Source organism: Myiozetetes cayanensis, unplaced genomic scaffold, assembly GCF_022539395.1.
Source record: "Myiozetetes cayanensis isolate MyiCay16 unplaced genomic scaffold, myiCay2020 scf28, whole genome shotgun sequence".
In the NCBI taxonomy this organism is placed as follows: domain Eukaryota; kingdom Metazoa; phylum Chordata; class Aves; order Passeriformes; family Tyrannidae; genus Myiozetetes; species Myiozetetes cayanensis.
In genome coordinates this window covers 3,324,856-3,346,391 of record NW_026087499.1, presented here as the reverse complement: position 1 = coordinate 3,346,391, position 21,536 = coordinate 3,324,856, and the positions used below count along the sequence as shown (strand labels likewise).

General features: G+C 47.8%; 1 protein-coding gene across 3 annotated transcripts in view; it reads right to left on the bottom strand.

Annotated features, from left to right (window-relative positions):
• SPSB1 (splA/ryanodine receptor domain and SOCS box containing 1) overlaps positions 1-21,536 on the bottom strand; it is a 28,498-nt gene that overhangs the window by 6,562 nt on the left and 400 nt on the right. Inside the window, exon 1 of one of the 3 annotated variants that reach the window (XM_050322286.1) lies at positions 67-21,532. The exons of 1 other annotated variant lie outside the window; for it this stretch is intronic. The gene's annotated coding sequence lies outside the window, so the exon portion shown is untranslated. Of the gene's footprint in view, positions 1-66; positions 21,533-21,536 lie in introns of those variants that run through there. One more of the 3 variants, XM_050322287.1, reaches the window with a different exon arrangement.

Below are 21,536 nucleotides of genomic sequence, written 5' to 3'. Positions count from 1 at the left end.
GAGCAGCCACTGACAGAAGGTTGAGGAGATAACTCTCTTCAACCCCACTGAAGCTTTGCCGAGTACCTTGGAGGCCTGACTGCAAGTCTGAAACAGCAGACAAAACCTGCAGGGTCCGTCCTTGGGGGACACTCATTCCAGCAGCTCCTGGTGCTCTCAGCCCCACTGAGGCACTGCAGCCAGGGAGCAGATAAACCTGCTGTGTGGTTCGTCTCAAATGAGCAGCTTCGGCTGGGGCAGCTGCTCCTCTCCAAGAGGGAAAAAAATCCCCACTTCAGTCGCAGAGTCCAGGGGGAGGAGCAAGATTCTTCTCACAGTTTAGCAGTTTGCCTTCCAGATTTCAGAGAAACCTCTAAAACGTTTAAGCCAGCTTGGCTAGAGATACTAGCTCACTTTGTGTACCTCTCCTCCAGCACTGCATCCACTGAAGTGTCTCTGCTCTCACTCAGCAACACAAACAACCCTCTGTAAGGCAGCTGCCAAACTGGGGGCAGCTATTAGGAGAATTAGAAGTGGGAGGGGAGCAAACTAGCTTTCTAAGAAAAAAAAGTGTTATTTTAACATTTCCTGAAGTGAGGCAATCATGCAGCACTCCTGCCAGCTACAGTCACAACACTTACTCACAACCAAGGACCTCATCTGGCATAGAAAATAAGAGCATGAATCAGATCTGGTTTAAAAATAAGATTACTGGACATCAGCAGCAAGGCTTCAGCTAGAAGGTGACAGGGGAGGCTCATGTATGTTGAAGGCTCATGTATGTTCAATTCAGCAGCTTCCCTACAGGTTTTTACCAGTAATCCAAGGTATGTCATTGGAACAGTAAGCTAAATCTCATAATTCCTAAGTAACAAGAGACAAGACTTTTCCTTTCCTTCCCTCCTTTTTTTTTCAAGGATGGGAGAAGAAAAGGCCTGAGGTTCTTTAGAAGTCACCCCCAACACACAGGCTGCAGCACAGCTATTTCAGACTATCCAGGAACCTCAGATGTTTGGCACTGAGAGAGAGAGAAGATGCCATTTAAACTGGGTCTAATCATGTTATCAGCTGCTAAGATAACCAAGACATCCTGCAACTTCAATAAATACCATCCCCAACATCAAAACAAATCCTGAAACTGGGTGAGCCAGCTGGTCAACAGCTGAAGATAAGCAAGTAACAGCAAAATCAGAAGGATGGCAGTGCCTGGATGCCACTGCATCACCCTCCCCAGCACACCATTTAGTTGTGCCCCACAGCTCGTGCTTGGGCCCACGTGTTTCCATGACTCACAGGCACTTCCAGCCCCTGAGGGCACAGGCTCCCTTTGCTCTGTAAGCCTTTAGGAACAGCAAAATCAAAAAGCAAGGGATGCCAGGAAGGAGCCAAAGCAGACATCAGCTGAGCTTCCCTGGGAAAGGCACATTAATGCTGACCCAAAGCAATGATTTCAGTGCATCCCAGCTCAGGCTGGGATAAAAACCATCAGGCTGCTGAACAATGAGGTGTTCTACACAGAACATGTGGTGCTCTACAGAAAGCACCAGGTGAACCAACCTGCCATTCCCCAGGCCTGTGGCATAAGGGCAGAGGCTGTCCCAGCAAGGGACTGCCTAAAGTACACATGGAAGTCCATAGGCAAATTCTGCTGCTGGAATTTTGATTAGGATAAAGGAACAAAACATTGGCAGAAGGAGGAGAGGCAGAGACTTCCTGTGCAGTGCATGTGAGAACACAGCATAGGAAGCAAGAACCAAAACAAAGCAGACTGCCAGACTGCAGGAGTACTTGGTGCAGAGCTCTTCGAAGCACAAAACACTCCAGAGAAGCAAGAGAATACAATTGTGCTCTTCATTAGCAAAACAATGCCTCGTTCATCATGACTTTTTGCCTTTTGCCAACACAAGCTTCATCGTATTTCTCTCAAGGCCGATGCACCAGAAAGGGAATCACCCCAGTGAAAGACAGCAGGGACCTCTGAAGCACAGAAGGGGACAGGACACCCTCCACTGCCTGCTTGGCTCTGCAGGGGAAGCAGCTTTTCTGCACACAAGCACCACTCATCACTTCCATTAGTTACGACTCTTTCCCAGGCAGACTGTTAACACCAGATGAAAGACAATGGCCAGAACAAAGGGAAAGGAGGAAAGAAAGGAAAAGGGATGGAACAAAGGGGTTGATTAGAGTGAGAGCAGGTCAGACACTGAGCACCATGTGCCAAGATTTAAGTGCAACATGGCTCCTCATTAGGGCAAGGCAGTAACTCCTGCTCACAGCTGGCTCTGCTGCCGCTCCTGGCACTACCCTGGTCTGGAACTGCAGGGTGGCACCTTGCCCTGCAGTCAGGAAGCACAATTACACCCTAATTTTTTAAAAGGAAAAGCCTCTTCATGCACAAGACAATACAGGCACTTTCCTCCAGCACGAGAGATACAGAAGAGCTTATCCTCTTAAATTAATGGATTAATGCCCTGGGCAGCCTGATACGAGACACAGACAGCCATAAATGAGAAGATATGCGAGGGAATGGGCTGCTTCAAAGCCTTTGAACTGTTACAGGTTTAAGTACAAATCTAAACACTGAAAGTGCTTTTATCTCTCTTATCAACAGCTCAGGCTTGCTGTAACTCTGCTAGGCTTCACAAAACACAAGCTCATCCCCCCATGATGCTCAGTTCTGCTCCCATGCTTTTTTTCAGTTCTATTGTTAACCTTCTGGGCTTAAAAGCTTTGGAATGAAATTATAAGAGTGTCTTAGAGAAAAGCATTCCCTGCTGTTTTCAGTGAGAATTAGACCTCCCCTCGATCCCGCTGCTAGGAGCAAGCAGGCAATTTGCCATACAAGAAAGATATGCCAGATTTCAAAACAACTGCTTGCTGAAAATAGATCAAGGCAGGAGACAGAAAGACATCTCAATGCAAGGCAAAGTCCCTGCTGTTGGATAAGGAGAACACAAGTCTTCGAGGAAAATATTGTATATGACAGAGCAGAGCTGGTGTCCAACTTCTCTTTTCAGCTCAGAAAACCCAAGGCTCCTCACGGCTCCTCCCTTGCTCTGCAGCTCAACACCTACAGACACCTGTCTGGAGCATCAATAACAAGAACACTTGAAGGGTCTTAAGCTCCTTGATTCCTGATCCAGTCTTACTTTAAGTCTGTTTATTCAAGTCAGTTTACTGTGGCTTTATTTCCTCCACATAATATTAATTAAGTGTACTTCTACAGATAAGAGGCCAGACCTTTAAACACCTAACAGGCTCTGGGTGCTCTACAGGCAATGAATCAGAGCCCTACCCTAAAGATTTCCAGCCTGGAACACACCTCAGGAGAAAAGATATTCTACCCATGGTGATTTACTTGCTTACAGCTTTAGAAGTTGAACTAAAGGATCCCAGACAGTACTAACAAATGAGACCAAAAAAAACCCCACTGTGGTTTCGCTCATGTTCCTATGATTTTACTAGAAAAGCATGAAGTAAACCTGGTTCATTTTCTTGGGTTGAATGTTCATCCTGCAAGCCAACAAACCACACCACTGCTGGTTTGCTGACCAGAAGGTAAGATATGTGCACAACTAGCATGCCAGAAAGAGCCCACAGAGACCCTTCCTTAGAAAGAAAGGGATTTCCCCTTCCTCCCTGGATGGGGCTGAGAACACATCCCTCGATCATGCAGACCTTCTGTATCACAGAAGCCAAGCTGCATCAGCAGTGCTACAACACCTCTTAACCGCATTAAACACTGATTAAACCTTGGGAAAAAAAGCTCACCTATGCTGCTGAAGAAGTTTTCCAGTGCTGAGTTGGCAGAGCCCAAGCAGCTACAGGACAGATGACAGGAACCACTGCCCCAACACCACGGTTCGAGCGCCTTTGAGTGTTGCAAGTTTGCTGAGATCACGACTGGGCAGGCAACCCTTGTTGCACAGCACTGGCTTTGGCAGCCTCACTGCTGCCTTGCCCCACGTGGAGAAAGTTGCCACAGGGGCAACTTCCCAGCCCCACCTCCTGAGGAGCAGGAGCAGTTGGGCTGGGCAGGTTGAGGTGCTGGCAGGGCTGAGTGGCCTCTGCAGGAAAGTGAAGCTGAGGTCATGGCAGGTTGGGCGAGCAAGAATGAAGAAAAAGGTGGCCCATGTCCCAGCAAACAGCACACAGGAAAATCCTGCAGCAGAGTAAGAGGCCCCTGACAAGTTACTGTGCTCGAGATACGGCAGGGATGGGGAGAACAAGTCACTTTGGTTTGGCAATGCTCGACTTGCCCGGATTACAAAGCTAACAACCACCTTGCTGAGCAAACAGCCTTATTCACCTACTGAGCAGGTACCAAGGGCTCTGCTGTGCCGTACATGAGGCAGCCAGTCCACCTCCAGACACACCAGAAAAGGCTTCTGCCCGTGGAAGCCAAGAGCATGTCATCATTCAGCACTGCTAGGACTTGCAACCACCGAGAATCAGCTTGTCTGTGTGAACCCAGCTCTCCATCCTTCCTCTCCTTGGGATGATTCAGACACTTTCTGCTGAAGTTCTCTAGCTATTTTTGCCATGCTGAAGGCAAGAGATGCCCTTTTACACCATTTCTCTAGTGTCTGGTTCTCCAAAGCAAAGCACTGAAGTTACTCACAGGAGCACATCTGAGTCAACTAAAACCTGAAGTAACAACCGTGACCCATCCTCAACTAAGCCACTTACTAAAAACCACCTTAAGCAAATTTCCACCTGTCCACCTACCCAGGCAGTTCCTGCTAACTGCAGTGCTGCATAACCTAGCAGAAAACACCACTAAAAACCAGGAGAGGTTACTTTGCAAAGCACCTGTAATGATGGAAGCAACCCAGACAAAAGGAGTTCCCCAAGTTCCTGCCTGAGATCTTCTATTGAAGGATAATTATAAATGGCAATTTTGGTTCAGAGAAACTAAGGTAGCCCTTTCAATGAAAAAAAAAAAAAGCCAACTCAGGCTGGTTTTCCTCACTGAGGAAGTTCAGGGGATGTTGTAAAGGTCATTAGGCTCTTTACAGCTCTGTGTAAGGCAGCTCATGAATGTCAGCTGCGTGTTAGAGACCAGGCACAAACCAAGACTCTTTAAAATAGCTTCTCAGAGGCAGATTGCAGCCATTTGCCTGCAGCCATTCTGTTCTTGGCATGAAGCACTGTTAGTTGAGCTCCTTATGGTCAACCCACTTAGCCCAGTACTCTAAAGCAGCTCTTTTGTACCTTTTCCAGCACTACCTTGGGGACACTTTGTCCTGGGTATTCTGAGGACAGCAGCACTAGGAAGCTGTGCAGGTTAAACAATTACCACTGCATTACCAGCAGCACAGTTGCTTCTTATCCTGTCTGGTGTGTCCACTTCCTTTCCACACTTACTCATGGTCTGTGGCCTTCACAAAGCAAGTCAGGACAATAAGACTGGCTAGAAACGGTTCATTTACTGGTAGTGGAACACACAGATGTTAAAAGGAATTAAGCAGTTTGCTGTGCTTGTACAACAGAAGTTTGCCCTGAACACACATCCTCAACAGCAGCATTACACAGCACAAGAATGGCTGCTAAACTGGCCATGGCCTGAGAGAAGCCATGGTGAAGTACCCACACTGAGTAGGAGCTGATGAACAGGCCAGAAATCCAGCAACTAAAGCTTTCCCCCCCCATCAGGCAGGATAGGACCCTGAGTTTACCATCCCACATCGAACTGACAGCTCTGCATCTCAGCTAAGCACTGAGAAATTGAGCCAGAGTCCCTTCCCATGTCCCACATCTGCAGCTGCAGCACTGACCTTCCCTACACCTCTCCCCTTTGCTCCTCTCCAACTTCCTGCTGGTCTAGAATATCTGCTTGTAGCCAACTGGTGAAGTGCTGTTTTCCAGAAGCAACTTTAAACTCTGTATTCCAGCAAGCATTTACAGGCAGCTGCTACCTAGAAGGCTGACTTGATGAGCTTGGGTTCCAGGTAGAATTCAGCATCCAAATCACACCTGGTGCCAGAAGGCTGATTGTCAGGTGTCAGTCAGGTCACCTCTCAGGGTAACCATTTACCTGGGGATCCCAAGTTACCCAGACACACAGTGAATTGCAGACATTTAGGGAACACAGCAGCACCAGCCCAAATATCCTGCAGACCAGGTAAGATGTACCTCCCTCTTACCAAGTTCTCATCTCACTGGTCACATTTGGCAGAGGCATTTTTTTAGCTCCTGGTACCATTTCTAGGCTAGATCCATCAGACAGGTGATGCTTTTCCTCGCTGCTTATGTCAAGGATCCATTTTTGGGGGATGCAGTTTGTTTGTACTGAAATGAGGACTGTTTGATACAACTATGAGAGGCTGCTCCCAGGTTGCTTCAGTGCAGTCTTTGCCATCAGAAGAAAAGAGCTCTGGTGTCTTGGGGGAGCGTATTCCAAGGAGAAAAAACAGCTGGGCCAGCACAGATACACCAACTGCAAAGCTCACCTGCAAAAGGCACAGTGTTTTCACAGTTCCAATTTCATTACACGCACTCAAGAGATGCCTCCAGACTAAGTGCCACAGGAAATAAGTCACTTAGGTAGTAAGGAGAAGGGTCACGCGCAGCCTTTTCTCCACATGTCCAGAAGTTCCCCTTTCTTACACCTTTGTACCTGTCCAACCACCTTCAACTGATTTTTCTACGTTTTATCAAGACTCTGCAAGTAAACAAGCACTGCTTCCAGAGGAAGCCTCACGACCCCATGAGGTTGAAATCTCTGCTTGGCAGATTACAAATTACAGTTACATTACAGATACCCACCCCCCCCAATTTTATAACCAAGCAGCCCTCAAAAGACCTGGCCAAGCTGCCATGCTTGCCTAAGGTTTTTCCCTCCTTCCCTCCAGCACTGGAGCCATTTGATAGGCTGCATTTAGAAAGGCATTTCCTCTGCAATTAAGCCACCATAAATTTTAAATAGTGTTTATGTTCAGAACTATTTGCATTAAAGAACCCCACATAATCCGTAACAAGCCACCCTCTTGCACAAGAACTCCCTGCTTTTCATTATTTCCCTGCTTATTAATTTGCAGCCTACACTGCCCACTGTCCACCCCTCATTCTGGATTCATTAGTTTTGTCTGACAATCAGGAGATAAGGAGGGGAGCAGTGGGTGGAAAGAACAAAGTTTGATGTTTCTACCTCTGCACAGTTTCCACTCCTGTATCAAAAGCACTTTTTTGGCTACGACTGCGAGATTGGCCAACACCACAAGCCATCAGGACAAAGGGTTTGGTAACAAAGCACTGCTTTCCCCTAAAAAACAGTCCATGAATCACTGTGGTTTCATGCTGGCAGCAGCTGCATTAGAAGAAATCCATGTTCTCAGCAGTCACCTACCAAAACTCCCCTTCTGTCTCCTTCCTAGCTGACAGCAGGGCAGAGCAAAGAGACTTTCCAGCTGCCTCCTGTGCTGTCTTCTCCCACCTCGTGGCAGGTCAGCCTCCATTTCAGCTGAAGAGTAAAACCATGGCATCCCAACTGCTGGAAGTGCTGGTTTAGTTCCCAGGATAGCTGTTCTGCTGCTTCCAGTGAGGCAATCACAACACCTCCATGAACACAGGGAGCCCAGCAAGAGCTGGAAGAAGCCACCTAGCACAACCCAAGTACCAGTACCTGCATGAGAATGTGAACTGAGCCCTTACTGTACTCAAATCACTGATCTGGGTATTACAGACCTGCAGAGCAGCATTTTCTCAAACAGATGCCTTGAAAATTAAAAGCACACAGCAGATTGTGAGGATATCAATCCCTGCTCCTCAAAGCAACACAGTATACTCTGTCAGGAGACACACTGAATTCAGCAGGATTCCTTCTGTCAGGAAAACCACTTGTAGTTTGAGCTATTTTAATATTAAGGTTGCTCAGCTACTGTCTCCTTCCTCTTTTCATTTGAAGATGTCACAAACACTGCTAACAGTAAAGCAAAAATCCCCACAACAGAGCAGCTGCCAAGCACCAGATTACTCAGCCTGTTACCCTCAAATACGTTTATTGTGTCTGCAGCTTCAGCACATGTATCTACATCAAATACATCTCTGCCAGAGGGGAAGTTGTGCAAGTGTGTCTGGTGCTGCTCATCACTCTGGAAAAAGCGTAATTGAAATCTGGGCCATGTACTAGAAACAGATAATTCCTGGCCCAGTTGCAACAGGGCCTCTGCTCCCTCCAAGCAGAGCATTTACAGGACCACAGACTGGATGCTGTTCTGAGTCAGAGGACAGGGCAGCACATTCACCAAAATCAGGGCCTCGTGGTGCAGAAGTGAAGTTGTGCTCCCTCCCTGCTTCACTGCCACTCAGCCTGGCAAGCTTGGGCACATCCCTTCCCTGGGTCTGCATTTCCCCCGTGGAGAAGGGCAGCAATACCACTACCAACCTGCCACAGAGGGCAGGAGAACACACTCTGCAGAGCAATCAGAGCGTTGCACACTTCTCATCCTTGGGGAGAGCAAGAGAGCAAGGTGAACAACAGGAGGATGCCCACAAACTGCCCGTTCCTGAGGAGGAGGTTCCAAGCCCCAGCATCCTTGATGCCCAGCAGAACACTCCTCAGTTCCTCCTCACAAAAACCCTCCTTTTGTCCCTGACATTTAAGGAAGCAAAGGTTAGATTTTTTTTTTCCTCCTCCACTTTTACAGTTTATTTACATTTGCATCCCCAGCAACTCAGCTGGCATCCTCTTCCTTGCTTTCAACCATCGTGCTCCATCCAAGTTCATCCCTTTCATCCTCCCTCTTACAGTCTGTGTTTAGTCACTGCATTGACCTCTCCTGTCACAGCCAGCCCACCACACAGACAGGAGGATGGATGCAGAGAGATTCCCAGCCAGCCAGGCATGCCTGCTGCTATTTTTCAGGGAGGAAACAAGTCCCTCAGGCAGGAGCTAATGAGCTTCCTGACTGAGTCTTTTCCACCTGATCAGACACTACGACAGTGGAATCACGAGACTTGAGAAAATTCATTCCATAAGCCCGGGGCTGAATGCAGCCAAAGAGCTCTGCATAGCTGCTGCTTTCCTACATATAACCAGTGCTACAGCACAACCCAATCCCTGCAGAGCTTCAAGCAGAAAAAAAATCAGTGTAACAAGCACAACTTTCCCCTCAAGCTCTATCCACCAGCCCAAACACTGGGTGTGCAGCCCCTCATCACCAGCAGCTGCCTCAGCCTGCACAGTACATTTCCTTCCACCCTTTCACCACCAGGTCAAGAGATAAAGTTAGTTGTGCTCCTGTGACCTATCACAACAGTCATGTCCCTCTTTAAAGAGGGGCTGACACCCAACAGTCAAACCAAGTGCCCAGCCTAGAAGGTCTGCAGTGCAAGAACTGTAGTTTTATACCTTGTTTTAGTGAATGCCAAGCAGGGAGTCAGGAAGGTGGACAGCACAGCTGCTAAGGCCTTGGGCAGGATGGTCCAAGGCAAATTTTGTTTTCTAGCTCACCAGTTTACTCTTGTAAACCTTCAAAAACAAACCGTGGGCAACTGTTCCAAAGTATGGTGACACGACTCCTCCTTATACTTACAGTTACACATCTTCTTCCCTGTTCCAGTCATTCCAGTTTCAGGTTGAGTTTTGTGTTAATGCTCAGGTCAAACAAATCCTAGACAAGGGAATGCAGTTCAGTCCCTTTGCACCAGCTGTTAGTGCCTTCATCCTGCACAGTCATTTACTCTAAGCAACACAAAGACATCCAGTTCACGTGCCCTTTTGTCTTACCTTGCCACATGGAAAAAACTCAGCACTCCTCTACACTATTGACCCAGATCTCTTCATCCTGGGCTTCTTAGGTGTTGAAAAAACAGGACTGTGTATGAAGACCCAGTAGATCTTTCACAGTTTAAACCACAGATTCAGGTCTTTCCTGTCCTGAAGTCTTTGGAGACTGAGGGTGTCACCACTGAGGACAAAAACCTCACAAGAGGAGACAGCTGAGTCACTGAGGAAGTGATTTTTTTCCCCCCCACACTGTTTAGGAAACCATTCTCTTCACTTAACAAAAGGATGTTTACAAAAGTCAACACCCCTGTACATGTACCTAAAGCAGGAGCTCATCACACAATTGTGACAGGTTCTTGAAGTCAAGTTTAGGTTTCCTTACCTGCAAGCCTGTCAGACTCTTCAGTGCCTCCAGCACCTGCCTATGTGCAAAGCAGCCTTGCATGGTCTCCCTCACTGAGTCTGGTAGTTTCAGTAGGTATTTTCCTCAGCCCCAACTCTCAAATGAGATCTTGGACCCGTGATCTGCACATCCAACGTGCCTCTGCTGCGTCACATAATTCTTGTGACATGCTAAATGCTGACAACACCTTCTCTTCCATGCCCTGACCACCAGCCAAGCCAGCCACAGCCGAAGTTTGGGAATGCTTCATTCCTCAAAGTCACCTGCCACACGAGCAATGCTGTGGCTCAGTCTTATCAACCAGTTGTTCTCCCTATGAGGACAGGAACACTTCAACATCCCCCTGGGAAACAATCCCCACACCACCCTTTCGGAAGTATTACACCTCACAGGAGCAGGGCTTATCTCTTCAAGTGGAAAAGATGAAAGCCAGAAGCTGGATGCTGACATGAACCTCACGCTCAGCACAAGCCTTTGAAGGCAGGAAGGCTTGGGAGGGCAGGGTGGATTGGAAAAAACAATTCTGCCTGGCTGGAGGATACAGATTGCTTCACCACCACAGCGCAGTGTCTGCAGGCTCCCGTTCCCCTCAGCTCCTTCCTCCTGCCGTGCCCCACCTTGAGCTGTGTGGTTGGCACTTTTGACACCATCAGCCACACGCTGCAGCTCACAGCCAGCTGGAAGGAAAACACCTGCAGAGACACTGTGCACCAGCATCTGCCACCCTCTGCCCCAGGAACATCCTCACCACGAGCAGCTCAGCTTCATCCACACCTCCCACCCAAACAGCACAGTCACTGAGCCCCCAGGGAAGGATCTGCACCTTCACTCAGAGCAAGAAGGGTTCAGGAGCTCCCAGCCCTCAGGTTTGTTTCAAAGGAACACAGAATTACCTTCCAGATAAAAACAACAGTTTTGTTATCAAAGTTAAGGAGGTGCTTTGCTTTGAAATACAGTTTCTTCCCCTGCATCAAAGGGCTGCTAATCACTCTTGTAGCAAAAAAGTAGAAGAAATGAAAGCAGCATCTGCTTGGAAGAGATGAATGCAAGATAAAAGGTGTCTGTGACAGAAAGCTGGCAGCAGCCTTATGTTTTCTATTCAAGTTTAATCCGGGAACAACAAGCACCCTTAAACATAACAAAAGCTGTGGAAAAACCCTTTCCAAATCCAACAACACAGACAGGAGATGCAATTTCTGTTCTCCAACTGATGCAGCAGCCAGTTGAGGTGAAGTGTCCAGACAAATCCTAGCTTGCTATACCAGGGTCATCGAGCACCTTGGCTTGTTTAATTCCACAATATCTCCCCTTTAGCTTCCAATTCCTTCTTCCCCCCCCTTCAAGTCTCCATAGGAAAAGCCATTTCCTAGGGATCTCCCTTAGCAAAAAAGGAAGCAGAGTCACACCATGGCAGAACACCTCCAGAATGTCTGGGCACAAATGGCTTTGCAATCCAGCCAGTAGAGAATGGAAAACAGCACTGACCTTTCTTGCCTGCCTGCTACAGTCCGTTCTTTGCAGAGAATCAAGTCAGAATTGTAATTTCTGATGGGGATGGCGAAGGATTCCCATCCTTCCACTCAACAGCAGGTAGAGAAAGCCACTTTATGTAACCTTTTAAACTGCTTGGAACTATCAAGGAACAAGAAACCAACACAGTGCACTCTGCCTGACCCAGCCCATCGCCAGTCTCTAGAAAGATGTGCTCACCTCTCATTCCTGAGGCAGCTGCCAGGAGCTGTGTAACTCAAACACTGGATATATGAAGCGAAAACCCAAAGAAAGAGCTGGATAAACACGGAACAGACCAGTGCCGAGACATTTGTCAACATTCAGCAAACCACTCCACCAGGGTGCTCAGCAAGGCGAGCCCTCCACGTCCAGGAACACGCACCAGCAACGAGGCATCACCGCACAGCAGCTCCCAAAGTGCTGAACTAAGGGGATATTCCTGGCAGACGGATTGCACAAGAGACATCTCCCGCTGCCAGCTTTACTGGAACACACTCAGCAACTCCCCAGAGCAGAGCATTCTGGGATGATGCTTCACTGGATTTCTGACTTGTCATTAGCCAAAAAAAGTTTAATGATACGGTTGGACTCTGTGTTTAAATATAATTGACCCGGGACACACCATAATTAGGAAGAGGCACTGCACATCTCCACGAATCCAGCAGCTGGGTACAGTCCCAGCATGATGCAATGTTTTGCTTTCCCCATTACCTGAAAGGGTCCCTGGAAATTGCTGGGGTGGTTTGAGACAGGCAGGGTGACCAAAAGCTTTGGCTGGCTCCTGACATCATCCAGCAAAAGGCTTCACATAACAGCAGTTTTGAGAAAGCCTTTCTAGCCTGCCTGCAATTGTATCCCTGTAAAAGCACAACGAGACAAATCAGACTGGAAAGCACCAAAATGAAGTGGATAAAAAACACATTATACAAACTGTGGCTGCAAGAATGCACATGCTGCCTTCAGAGGACATCTGCACTGTAAGGTAGCCAGATATCCCAGAGCAACTTTTTCCTGGAAATAGCAGTTGTGGTAATACAGAACAAATGTTTTTGCCAAAAAAAACATGACCAAGACATGCACTACAGCATCGTTCAGTAGCTTCACTACTGGTTCGAGTGGCAAGGGGTGAAATTTGCCCCTTAGTGGTAGTGGGACACTCAGAAATTCATTCCTAAGCACCAGTTTCACTAGCTTGAACTCTGGAAATCGAGTGATATTTAAAGTGGCTTCCTCACCTCCCAGGTGCCAATATGAAGCTGCACCTCAGAGCACAATGTCCTGCAGGGAAGGAAAGAAACAGCCTCTACTCGGTGTCTGAGGTCTGTTTGGTGGTGACATGGAATGCCATGGTGGTTTTTATTCCTCCTGTTTCCACCTTCCAAATGCCCTGACACTGCCACAGAAGCCTGAGTAAGCAGAGTCTGAAGAACTTCCATGTTCTTCCTTCCCTCCCTAGGGCTCCTCAGCAGACTAAACTGTGGGTTTCCTCTCTAAAACAACAAAATTCCACACCTGTAATTAAGCCAACGGCCCTCTGATGTGACTATTCCAGACTCTGCCATCTGGGTCCTTTCCATGAAGGTTACCCACTCAAAAAGCTCTCCAATGTAAGAGACAAGAACCAGCTCAACAGTCAGGGATGGAACACGTTCAGGAGCTGGGAGCAAGCCTGAGTCCTTATCTAGGCATTAAACAGCTGCCAGGACTTCGAGAGTTCAAAGGCAAGACAAGAACTGTACAGCCAAGACATCCTCCCAACATACCACAGCCATCACAGGTCCTCATAAGTCCACATACCTTCTAAATAAGTGTTTAACATAAACATTTGTCCAGTCACTTAATTCCTGGTGAACCAAGATATTTGAGGTGGGCCGCAGAAAGCTCCCGTGACATCAATGGAAAGTTTCCAATTAGGAAACCAAGTTTGAAACACATTAATAGGGCTTTAAAAAAACACAGAGATGAGGAAGCCTTGCAGAAACAGTCAAGAGATCTGCTCTTAAGCAAAACACACTCAGTGCACTTAGGAAGAAGCAGAAAGGAGCAGCTGCCTTGTGTTTTCAGAGTTTAGTTATCGAGAACTGTAGAGATGTAAGCCAGTTATGTTAGCTGCTGTCCTCAGAATCTGGGCTTCTGACTTTTCTAGGGCTGGGCAGTCTCAGTCCAAGTATGTGCAACTCTTTTTTGGCTTCTGCTGAAGTCCTTACTCCTTCTGAGAAGGTTGGATGGCTTTGCCAAGACTTGCTGTGTGCAAACATCAGTTTGAGAGTAATGAGAAAGCCACTGCCACCCACCACTGAGTGCACCACAACCTCCCAAACATGGAAGAGATGTAAACTGTCCAGAATATCTAGTGCCTGGGACATCAAACAAAGCCACCACATCCAACAGTGTTTTCCTCCCCCAAAAAGCCCTCCCACCAGAATAAACTTACCTCGCAGTTTTATTTCAATCAATCCATTACACTACTAATATTCAATGAAAGCATAAACTGAAACCACCCTACAGATAATCCCAACTCCTAGACTTGAAAATGCTGGCTATGGAGCTATTCACCCTGGATAAATGCATCTAGGCAAGTCTTAATTGGACTGTCCAGCTCTTCCATCAGACTTGTAAGCACAAGAGGGTTTGCTGAACGTCCTGCAAAGTCACTTTGTCGTTGCTGCCACCCTGCCACCTGCTGGGCCATCTGCTCTGCCTGCTTTGTGCCAAGGACAGGACTGACACCTCTTTGGCACCACAGCCCTGGGTCAGACACCATTTCTGTGACAAACTCATTCTGTGGGTGTCTCAGGTATGCCAAAACAAGATTTAAGAGTACACTGGACCTTGTGTTGGCATAAAAGCCTCCTCAGCAGTAAAACCACTGACATGCCTTCTGCTGTGCTGTTTGGCACCTTGAAATGGAGATTCCCATGAGGCCAAGGATTCTTTCAAAAACACTCTAGACAGAGGATTGGTTGGCATTGTTGGAAAGTTTGAAGACAGCCTAATCCAAACAACATAAGAGCACATGCCACTGAACAAGTACTGGTTACATCACTCTATCCTTCCCCTCCACCTTAATGACCATGAGCTCAAAACCCATTCTCCTATCTTAAATACACAGGGGGATTTGCCAGCAGTCCTACTCTACAGCACACTGCTCCCCAGCACCAACCACGGTCCTACCTGCATCAAGAAATCTCCTCCACTTCAAGCTCTGAGAGCCATTCCTCTCTTGTTTCTTACCAAAAACCGCAAAACCGTTAAAAGCCGTCCTTCTTCTCCATTTTAACACCCAAGTGTTGCTGCACTTATCCCACAAAACACAGCCCAGCTGAGGATAAGCCCCGTGTCTCACTTTGCTCTTGGATGTTCCTCGATGCACACCAGAGGCCTTGCCACACCTCTGGCCTAAAGCCCAAACCTGCTGCTGCCTACTGAGCTTAGTCAGGGGATGCTGCACATGGCCCAGGGGCAATGTGCAGTCCATGGAAGTTCTGCTGACCCCCACTGATAATGTGCTGCCACATGCACTTGCAACCGCTTCCCTGCATCAAGGCACAAAGACTGAAGGCACCTCATGAGGCAAACTCCTTTCTGGAGAAAATACGGACAGCAGAAAGTCCTTATAGGAAAAAATACATACTGCAAGTTAGTGTTTGAGTACACCTGGCAGCAAGGATTCTCTTCTCAGTAAAGCAGCAGATTTACTGGAGCTCCTTGTAGGCAAACATCTGGGCATCTCTGCCACCCTGGAGTGACACAGCACGCTTGGCAGGGTTCCCCAGTCTCACAGCACTGCTCTGGAGCAAGCAGGAGGGCACTTGCACAATCACAGCCTGGCTGCAGATGTGGGCGATTGCTCCTTCCAGGCAAATCTCATCAGGTGTCCCCTCCCACTTGGGGTGTTGACACACAAAGCTGTGCCTCTTGCAAATCCAGTTCGGTGTCCACACTCACACCAGGCTTTATGGGATTACCCAAATAAAGCCTCGGATTTAACGTTATTGTCATTCATGCCAGAAGTGCAGATTTGGACCTGCGTGGGCACTGTGGGCACATGTGACCCTCCCCTTCAACAATCTCACGTCCTACTGCCACTTGACATACCCAGAGGGTCAGAAACACCTCAGTGGAACAGGAAAGATGCAGCTGGGGAACACGGAGAGTGAACCCTCCAGGAAAGCTCTCAGCTCCTTCAAAAGCTGCTTCTTGCAAACACAGAGTTAAAAAAGTTAAACCATTTAGCAGCTTGTTGGTCCTTGAGTAGATCATCTCAAGGTCAATTAACTAAGGCAACCATTAAGAAGGAACTGCAATATCCAAGTTCCAGGATGAACCTCAGCCACTGAAACAGACACATTAATAAACCCAAGACACACACACAGCCCTTTCTTCTTCTCCCCATCCCACCATACAGCAGGTCAAACCCACAACCTGGAAAACCAGCAGCACTACAGTGCTGGTCTGCCTTCACTCCCTGAATTTTCACCATTACCCAAGCTCACAGCCACTTCAGAGCAGATTAGCTGCCCCTTTTTTAACTTCTGCACAGCAGCTGTACATTGGCAAGCCCTCGTGCCACATACCTAACCTTCCAGCAATATCCTGCTGGAATCAGTGCCATGTGTGCAGCCCTTCTGCCCTTCCCCTCTCAGGCTGCAAACTAAGCTGTGCTAGCAAGATCTAAGAGATGCATGGGCCTGAATCAACACCAGAGTCGAGTCTGAGGCTGAAACCACTTACAACTGCCTGTCTGATCCTTGCTGCAAGAGGGACACACAGCACTCCAAGAACACTGTGAGGTAAGAGGCAGTGGAAAGCAGTGCCCTGGCTCACAGAAGATGAAACGCGTTCATCAGTTTGATTCACTCCCACCCCCAGCTCCGCTGTGTTCCAGCTGGAAGTGCCCAACATGCCACATGGAGAACCCCAGAGCATTGACTGTGAGAAAACTGTGTGGGCCATCAGGCAAGGAAGCCAAGTGCTGAAGGCAGCAGTGCAGAACCTTGACAGCGAGGCTGCAGGGTGACAGCACAGCCCGCAGCAGCTCCTGCCTATCACAGAACCCCAGAACACAAAGTCCAAGCAACTACATTTCCTGCCACAGGCATCAAGCCAGGTACTTTCTGGATTCACAGAGGCTCAAAACCTCTTCTCAGCACAAGGGTCAACAGGTTTCTTCTGCAGCTGTTCAACAGTTTACAGGAACTAGGACACAGTCACTAATTCTCCCAGTTCAGCTTACCCCTTACCAGCTGGTCCACAAAGTTTTAGGTATTTCTTTCCATGGGCACCTCTTGAAACTTCGAGTCCCTGATGGTCTGGAATTAGTATGGGGCAAAGCAATCCCCCCCTCTTTCTCCACATTCAATAACATGATTTGTTTAGCCTTAAAATAGCATATCAAAAGAAACCATCTCCATGCAGAACTGCTGGCAACACAGCACAACCCCATCCATCCCTCACACCCAGTGTCCCAGCTCCTCCACAGTAAGGACCAAAGGCTACTGTTTGGAAGCACTGAGAGTCATCATTCTCTCCTCAGTGAGAAGCAATGCTGCTTTCCCTGCAGCACAGCTCACCAGGCTGCATTACAGACCCAGGGATCCCGAGGCACCACACGACAATGAATTAGGGTGTCTAGGCAAGAACTGCACTTTGGCAAACTCCAGGGCTCACTTCAAACCTCCAAACACTGCAGTTGGAATCCAGGCATTTTTCACATCTCTACATTAAGTAGAGCTTAATTTACAAGAGGCCATTCAAACCAGAATTTATCCATGGGGAAGTCTGCAGAAGTTTTAACTAAGAATTCCTAAACATCTGAGACCAATGTAGCCTTCTCATGTCGAGAACGGCTTGGCCTTACCCCTCACTTGCTTTTCTTGGCTGTTTACCATCCGTGGCTCACGTTCTTTAGAACTAAGTTGTTTCTGCAGTTTTTGTGCAACCGAGTGCCTTTGTACATTTATGGTGTCAAGGCCCCATCTGGGATCTCCTCAGGACAGATTCCTGACTTGATAACATACCAGCCCTCCAAAGAAAGCAGTTTCAAACTAACATCTACACAGCTGCTCCGACTTACGAGCTTCATCAAATTCCCCTCCCAGGCTAAAAGAAAAAGCCCATGTTTGGTAACGCCATTCAGGCATCACCACCTTCTGCCCCAAAAGCTCCCAAGTCAAAAGTTGTTGCTCTCCCTTTGAAATCAGGCAGATGGTGGTGGTTGTTGTTACTTTGTTGGGGTTTTTTTTAAAGCAAAAAGCTTTCTTCCCAAAGAGAAAGCCCCGCACTTCTTCCTCCTCCCCTTAAAAAGCTTCCTCTTTCCAGGGAAAGCTTTTGCAGGTTAAAAGCCTCACTATCATACAGTAGCAGCACTGCTTCAGCTTTGAGTCTGTCTTTACATGTTCTGGAAGAGAACAAACCAGCAGAGCCATAAGACAAGGAAATGTCAGTGGACAAGATGCTTCAGGAAAAAAAAAAGCTAAGGCAAAGGCAGGTGGCTGTTTCTCTATTAAGATCAGAAAGAGATGCTAATCCAGAAACCTTTGAAACTGATCTTCAATGCTGCTTAAGTACAACAAAACCAGAAGGGAGGATGACAAGACATTGACCACAGGAGTGAAACACTAGATAGTTGACGCCATGCCAAGCCCCCATGGCACTTCCACATTGTGGACAGATAAAGACACTTCCCACCTTTTCTACCCCCTGCCAGAACAAGTCACGTGGTAGAGGCCTCTAAATAAAACTGGTATTAATACCCATCCCAATCAGACAAGAGCAGCATTAGCTTTATTTTCTCCCTGCTTGAAAACCCCAGTGCAGGGTCGAGTGACAGAAGCAAGGCCACCCATCAAGTCAGATGTCTAGAAAGGATTAGCCCACAGCTGTCCCTGGCCTGTGGCCCTACACCCATCCCCCCAAACCATGCTCCCTGGGGCACTGTCACATTGTCACAAGCACCAGCTGGCCTGGAGAGCTCTGGACCGTAATGCCAATCCCAGGTATGACACCACGTGACAAAGAACTGTCCCCAGCACTCATGAGACAGCACCAAGCACCCATCTCATCATCCAGCACTTGCATCTGCTCATCCCACTGGTCCAGGTCCAGAACTCAAGTGTACAATTAACATGCAATGAAATTGTCCTTCCTTCTGTGCCGTTTCTAGAGAAAGGACTCCTGCACAGACAGTCCCTTGGACTGGGACAGTTTAAGGTTTCCTCAATTTCAGCTCCAGACTAGGTCATTATTCACAGTTCAGCTGACTGCTCTGGCAGTTCCTTACTCACTGCCTTTACACACTGGAGGTGGACCTCAACACAGATCCAGCTCACACCAAATCTATTCTACCAGGGACAGTCTGCTGGATTTCCTTCTCTTAAAAGCTACAGAGTTGAGGCAGTTTGTCCCACCCCACAGCTACAGAGGAAAGCAGTTCCCATACCCAATTAGCACCCAGAATGAGGACTCTCATATTTGCCATATAAGAACACTCCTTAGTCTGGAAGAGAGTTTTTTGACCAATGCAAAAGGCCAATTTACTTTATCCCAGGAGTTTCCAAAGCATTACCTTTGAGGGCAGAGCACAACAGAGTTAACAGGGAATTGATGCTTTGGTAGTCTCTGGGAAAACACAGTTGACAGTGGCACATTCTCCCCACCATGTGCTTGGTTAGTAGTATTTTTAAGCTGTATTTTCTCACACTCAGCAGAGAGTGTTTGGCCATCACCTGTAGCACATGCCCCCTCTTTGCTAAGGACAACTGTGCTCTTCCCTCCAGCAATTATTGATAGAAACAGTGGCAGCTGTAGCAGTTACTCACATGGAGCAACTCAAGGGAACATTTTTTTTTGTTGCCCAGAGCAGTGTAGTAACTGGAAGTGAGTCAACACCTTGACATGAGCCCATTCTGCAGTGGCCACCAGCAAAGCAACCCAGTGACTGCAGTTTGGTAACAGACACTTACTCACTTTCATTCTGCAGGCATCACATGGCTTTGTCTGAAAGCAGCCAGTGTCTGACTTGTGACTTGGCGAGTTAAGCCGTGGGTACAAGATACATCACACACACCTGTAAATACAAAGGAGCAGGGCAGCACCTCCACAGCCCGCCACACACACCAGGTTTGGGGAATTCATACCAAAACACAGCTTGTTAGGCTAAGTCATGCAGGTCTAGCCAGCTGTTTCCCCACTGCTATAATGCAACACTACTCTACTAGTTAATACATGTGCAAGTCTCCTTCCCCAGGACATGAAGATAAGCACAGCCCAGCTGAGATCATCTCATTGATACTCCCTGCCAACACCAGTTAATCCTCACTCCTTGTCAACACAAGCCCTCAGTGACTCCAGACTCAGTCAGTACATGTACACTGAAGCCCAAAATTATAAGCACCGCTTGCATTGGCCTCTTTGAATCTATCAGGTGCCAAATCCAGTGCATTGTGACACCACAAAATGTGACTGAGAGACAAACCTCAGACAAGCACAGCACATGCTCCCTTCCACATCTTATGTTCTTCAAAAAATACATTGTGACTTGGAACATTATCTGTCAGCACAGTCTACACTCAGTCACAAACCCTGGCATAGTGTCATGACTGGCTCACCAGCTACAGATTTTTAATTCCAGTAACTTAATGAACTCTTAATTAGCCCTCATAAGACAGACTTGACAAGACAAGCAACCCTTGCAGACTGCTTTCACTTTTTCTGAGGAAAGGAAATAGGGGCCAGGGAAGAAAAAAAAAAAACAACAACCCAGACACAGGAGAGCAACAAGCAGAGCACAGTCTCCAATCCAGCAGCACTGAAGTGACTCCACACAAATGCAGCACGTATCAGCTAGCCAGTTCCTGGAACACAAGCCCCAGTCTCAGAAGTATCCAACACAAGTTTACAAACAAGCTCCAAACCACATTATAGTGCACTTCAGTAACCTCTAAAGCAGAGGAGAGAGGCTGCAAAAGCCTTCTGCCGATGTACTGCAACAACCTGATGCCCCCCTGAGGAATACACTGCTGGAGTTCATTCCTTGCCTTTAAGCAGGGAGAAGAGTAAATTGCTGCTTTATGCATCCATCATCACAACTACTGAGAGCCACGAGAGATCCAGTGGCCAGGCACAGTGACAGAGCAGGGAGGAGACAGGGCAGTTCCCTCTGGTTGGTCAGGGAAAAAGCTCCTCCACTTCAGTGCTTCTCAGCATCACCATTCACTTTGTAAACAGTAGCACAGCTCCATCACATTCCCAGTAGTTAGTTCCCTTATCAACCCAGAACAGAAATATCCATCCTTGTAGGCTGGACCCATCCTTCTTACAGCCAGGTCTCTCTTACTGCAAGCCACTAGCACAGAAATAAGATGTTAGAGGGGCGGGAAAAGCACAGATTACTCCGGGGAAAAAAGGCTCACAGATTTATCCTACATTGCTATCGGAGAAAAAAAAGAGCTGATCTTTCTCCAAGGTAGCAGCTCCCATTTTTACAATCATTTTGCAAACTTCCTTATCTTGTGCCGTGGCTCGGACGATTTACAGGTTTTAAATCCTGCACGGCCACCACCAGCCATCAGCCACCCCGGCTGCCCACTTCACGCAAGGGATAAGGAGAACACATGGCACACTTCAGCAGGAGGCCACGGCAAGACCGACCTCTTCTCGTAACAACAGCCTGGGTCCTTCAGATACAGGGTTATATAAGTCCCCGCTGTACTAGCGCAGGTTTATACAGCGAGAAAAGAGACGTATTAATCAGCCCTTGTAAGGTGCGCTCCAGAGACCACCGCCGTAACCACAGACACTGAACAAACAACCCCGCTTCCTTAACGGCTCGGAGACATCTGAACCGACATTATCACTGTTTGCTTTCCAAACCCGCGCACGGGCCACGCCAGCCGGGCTCTGGCAGCCACC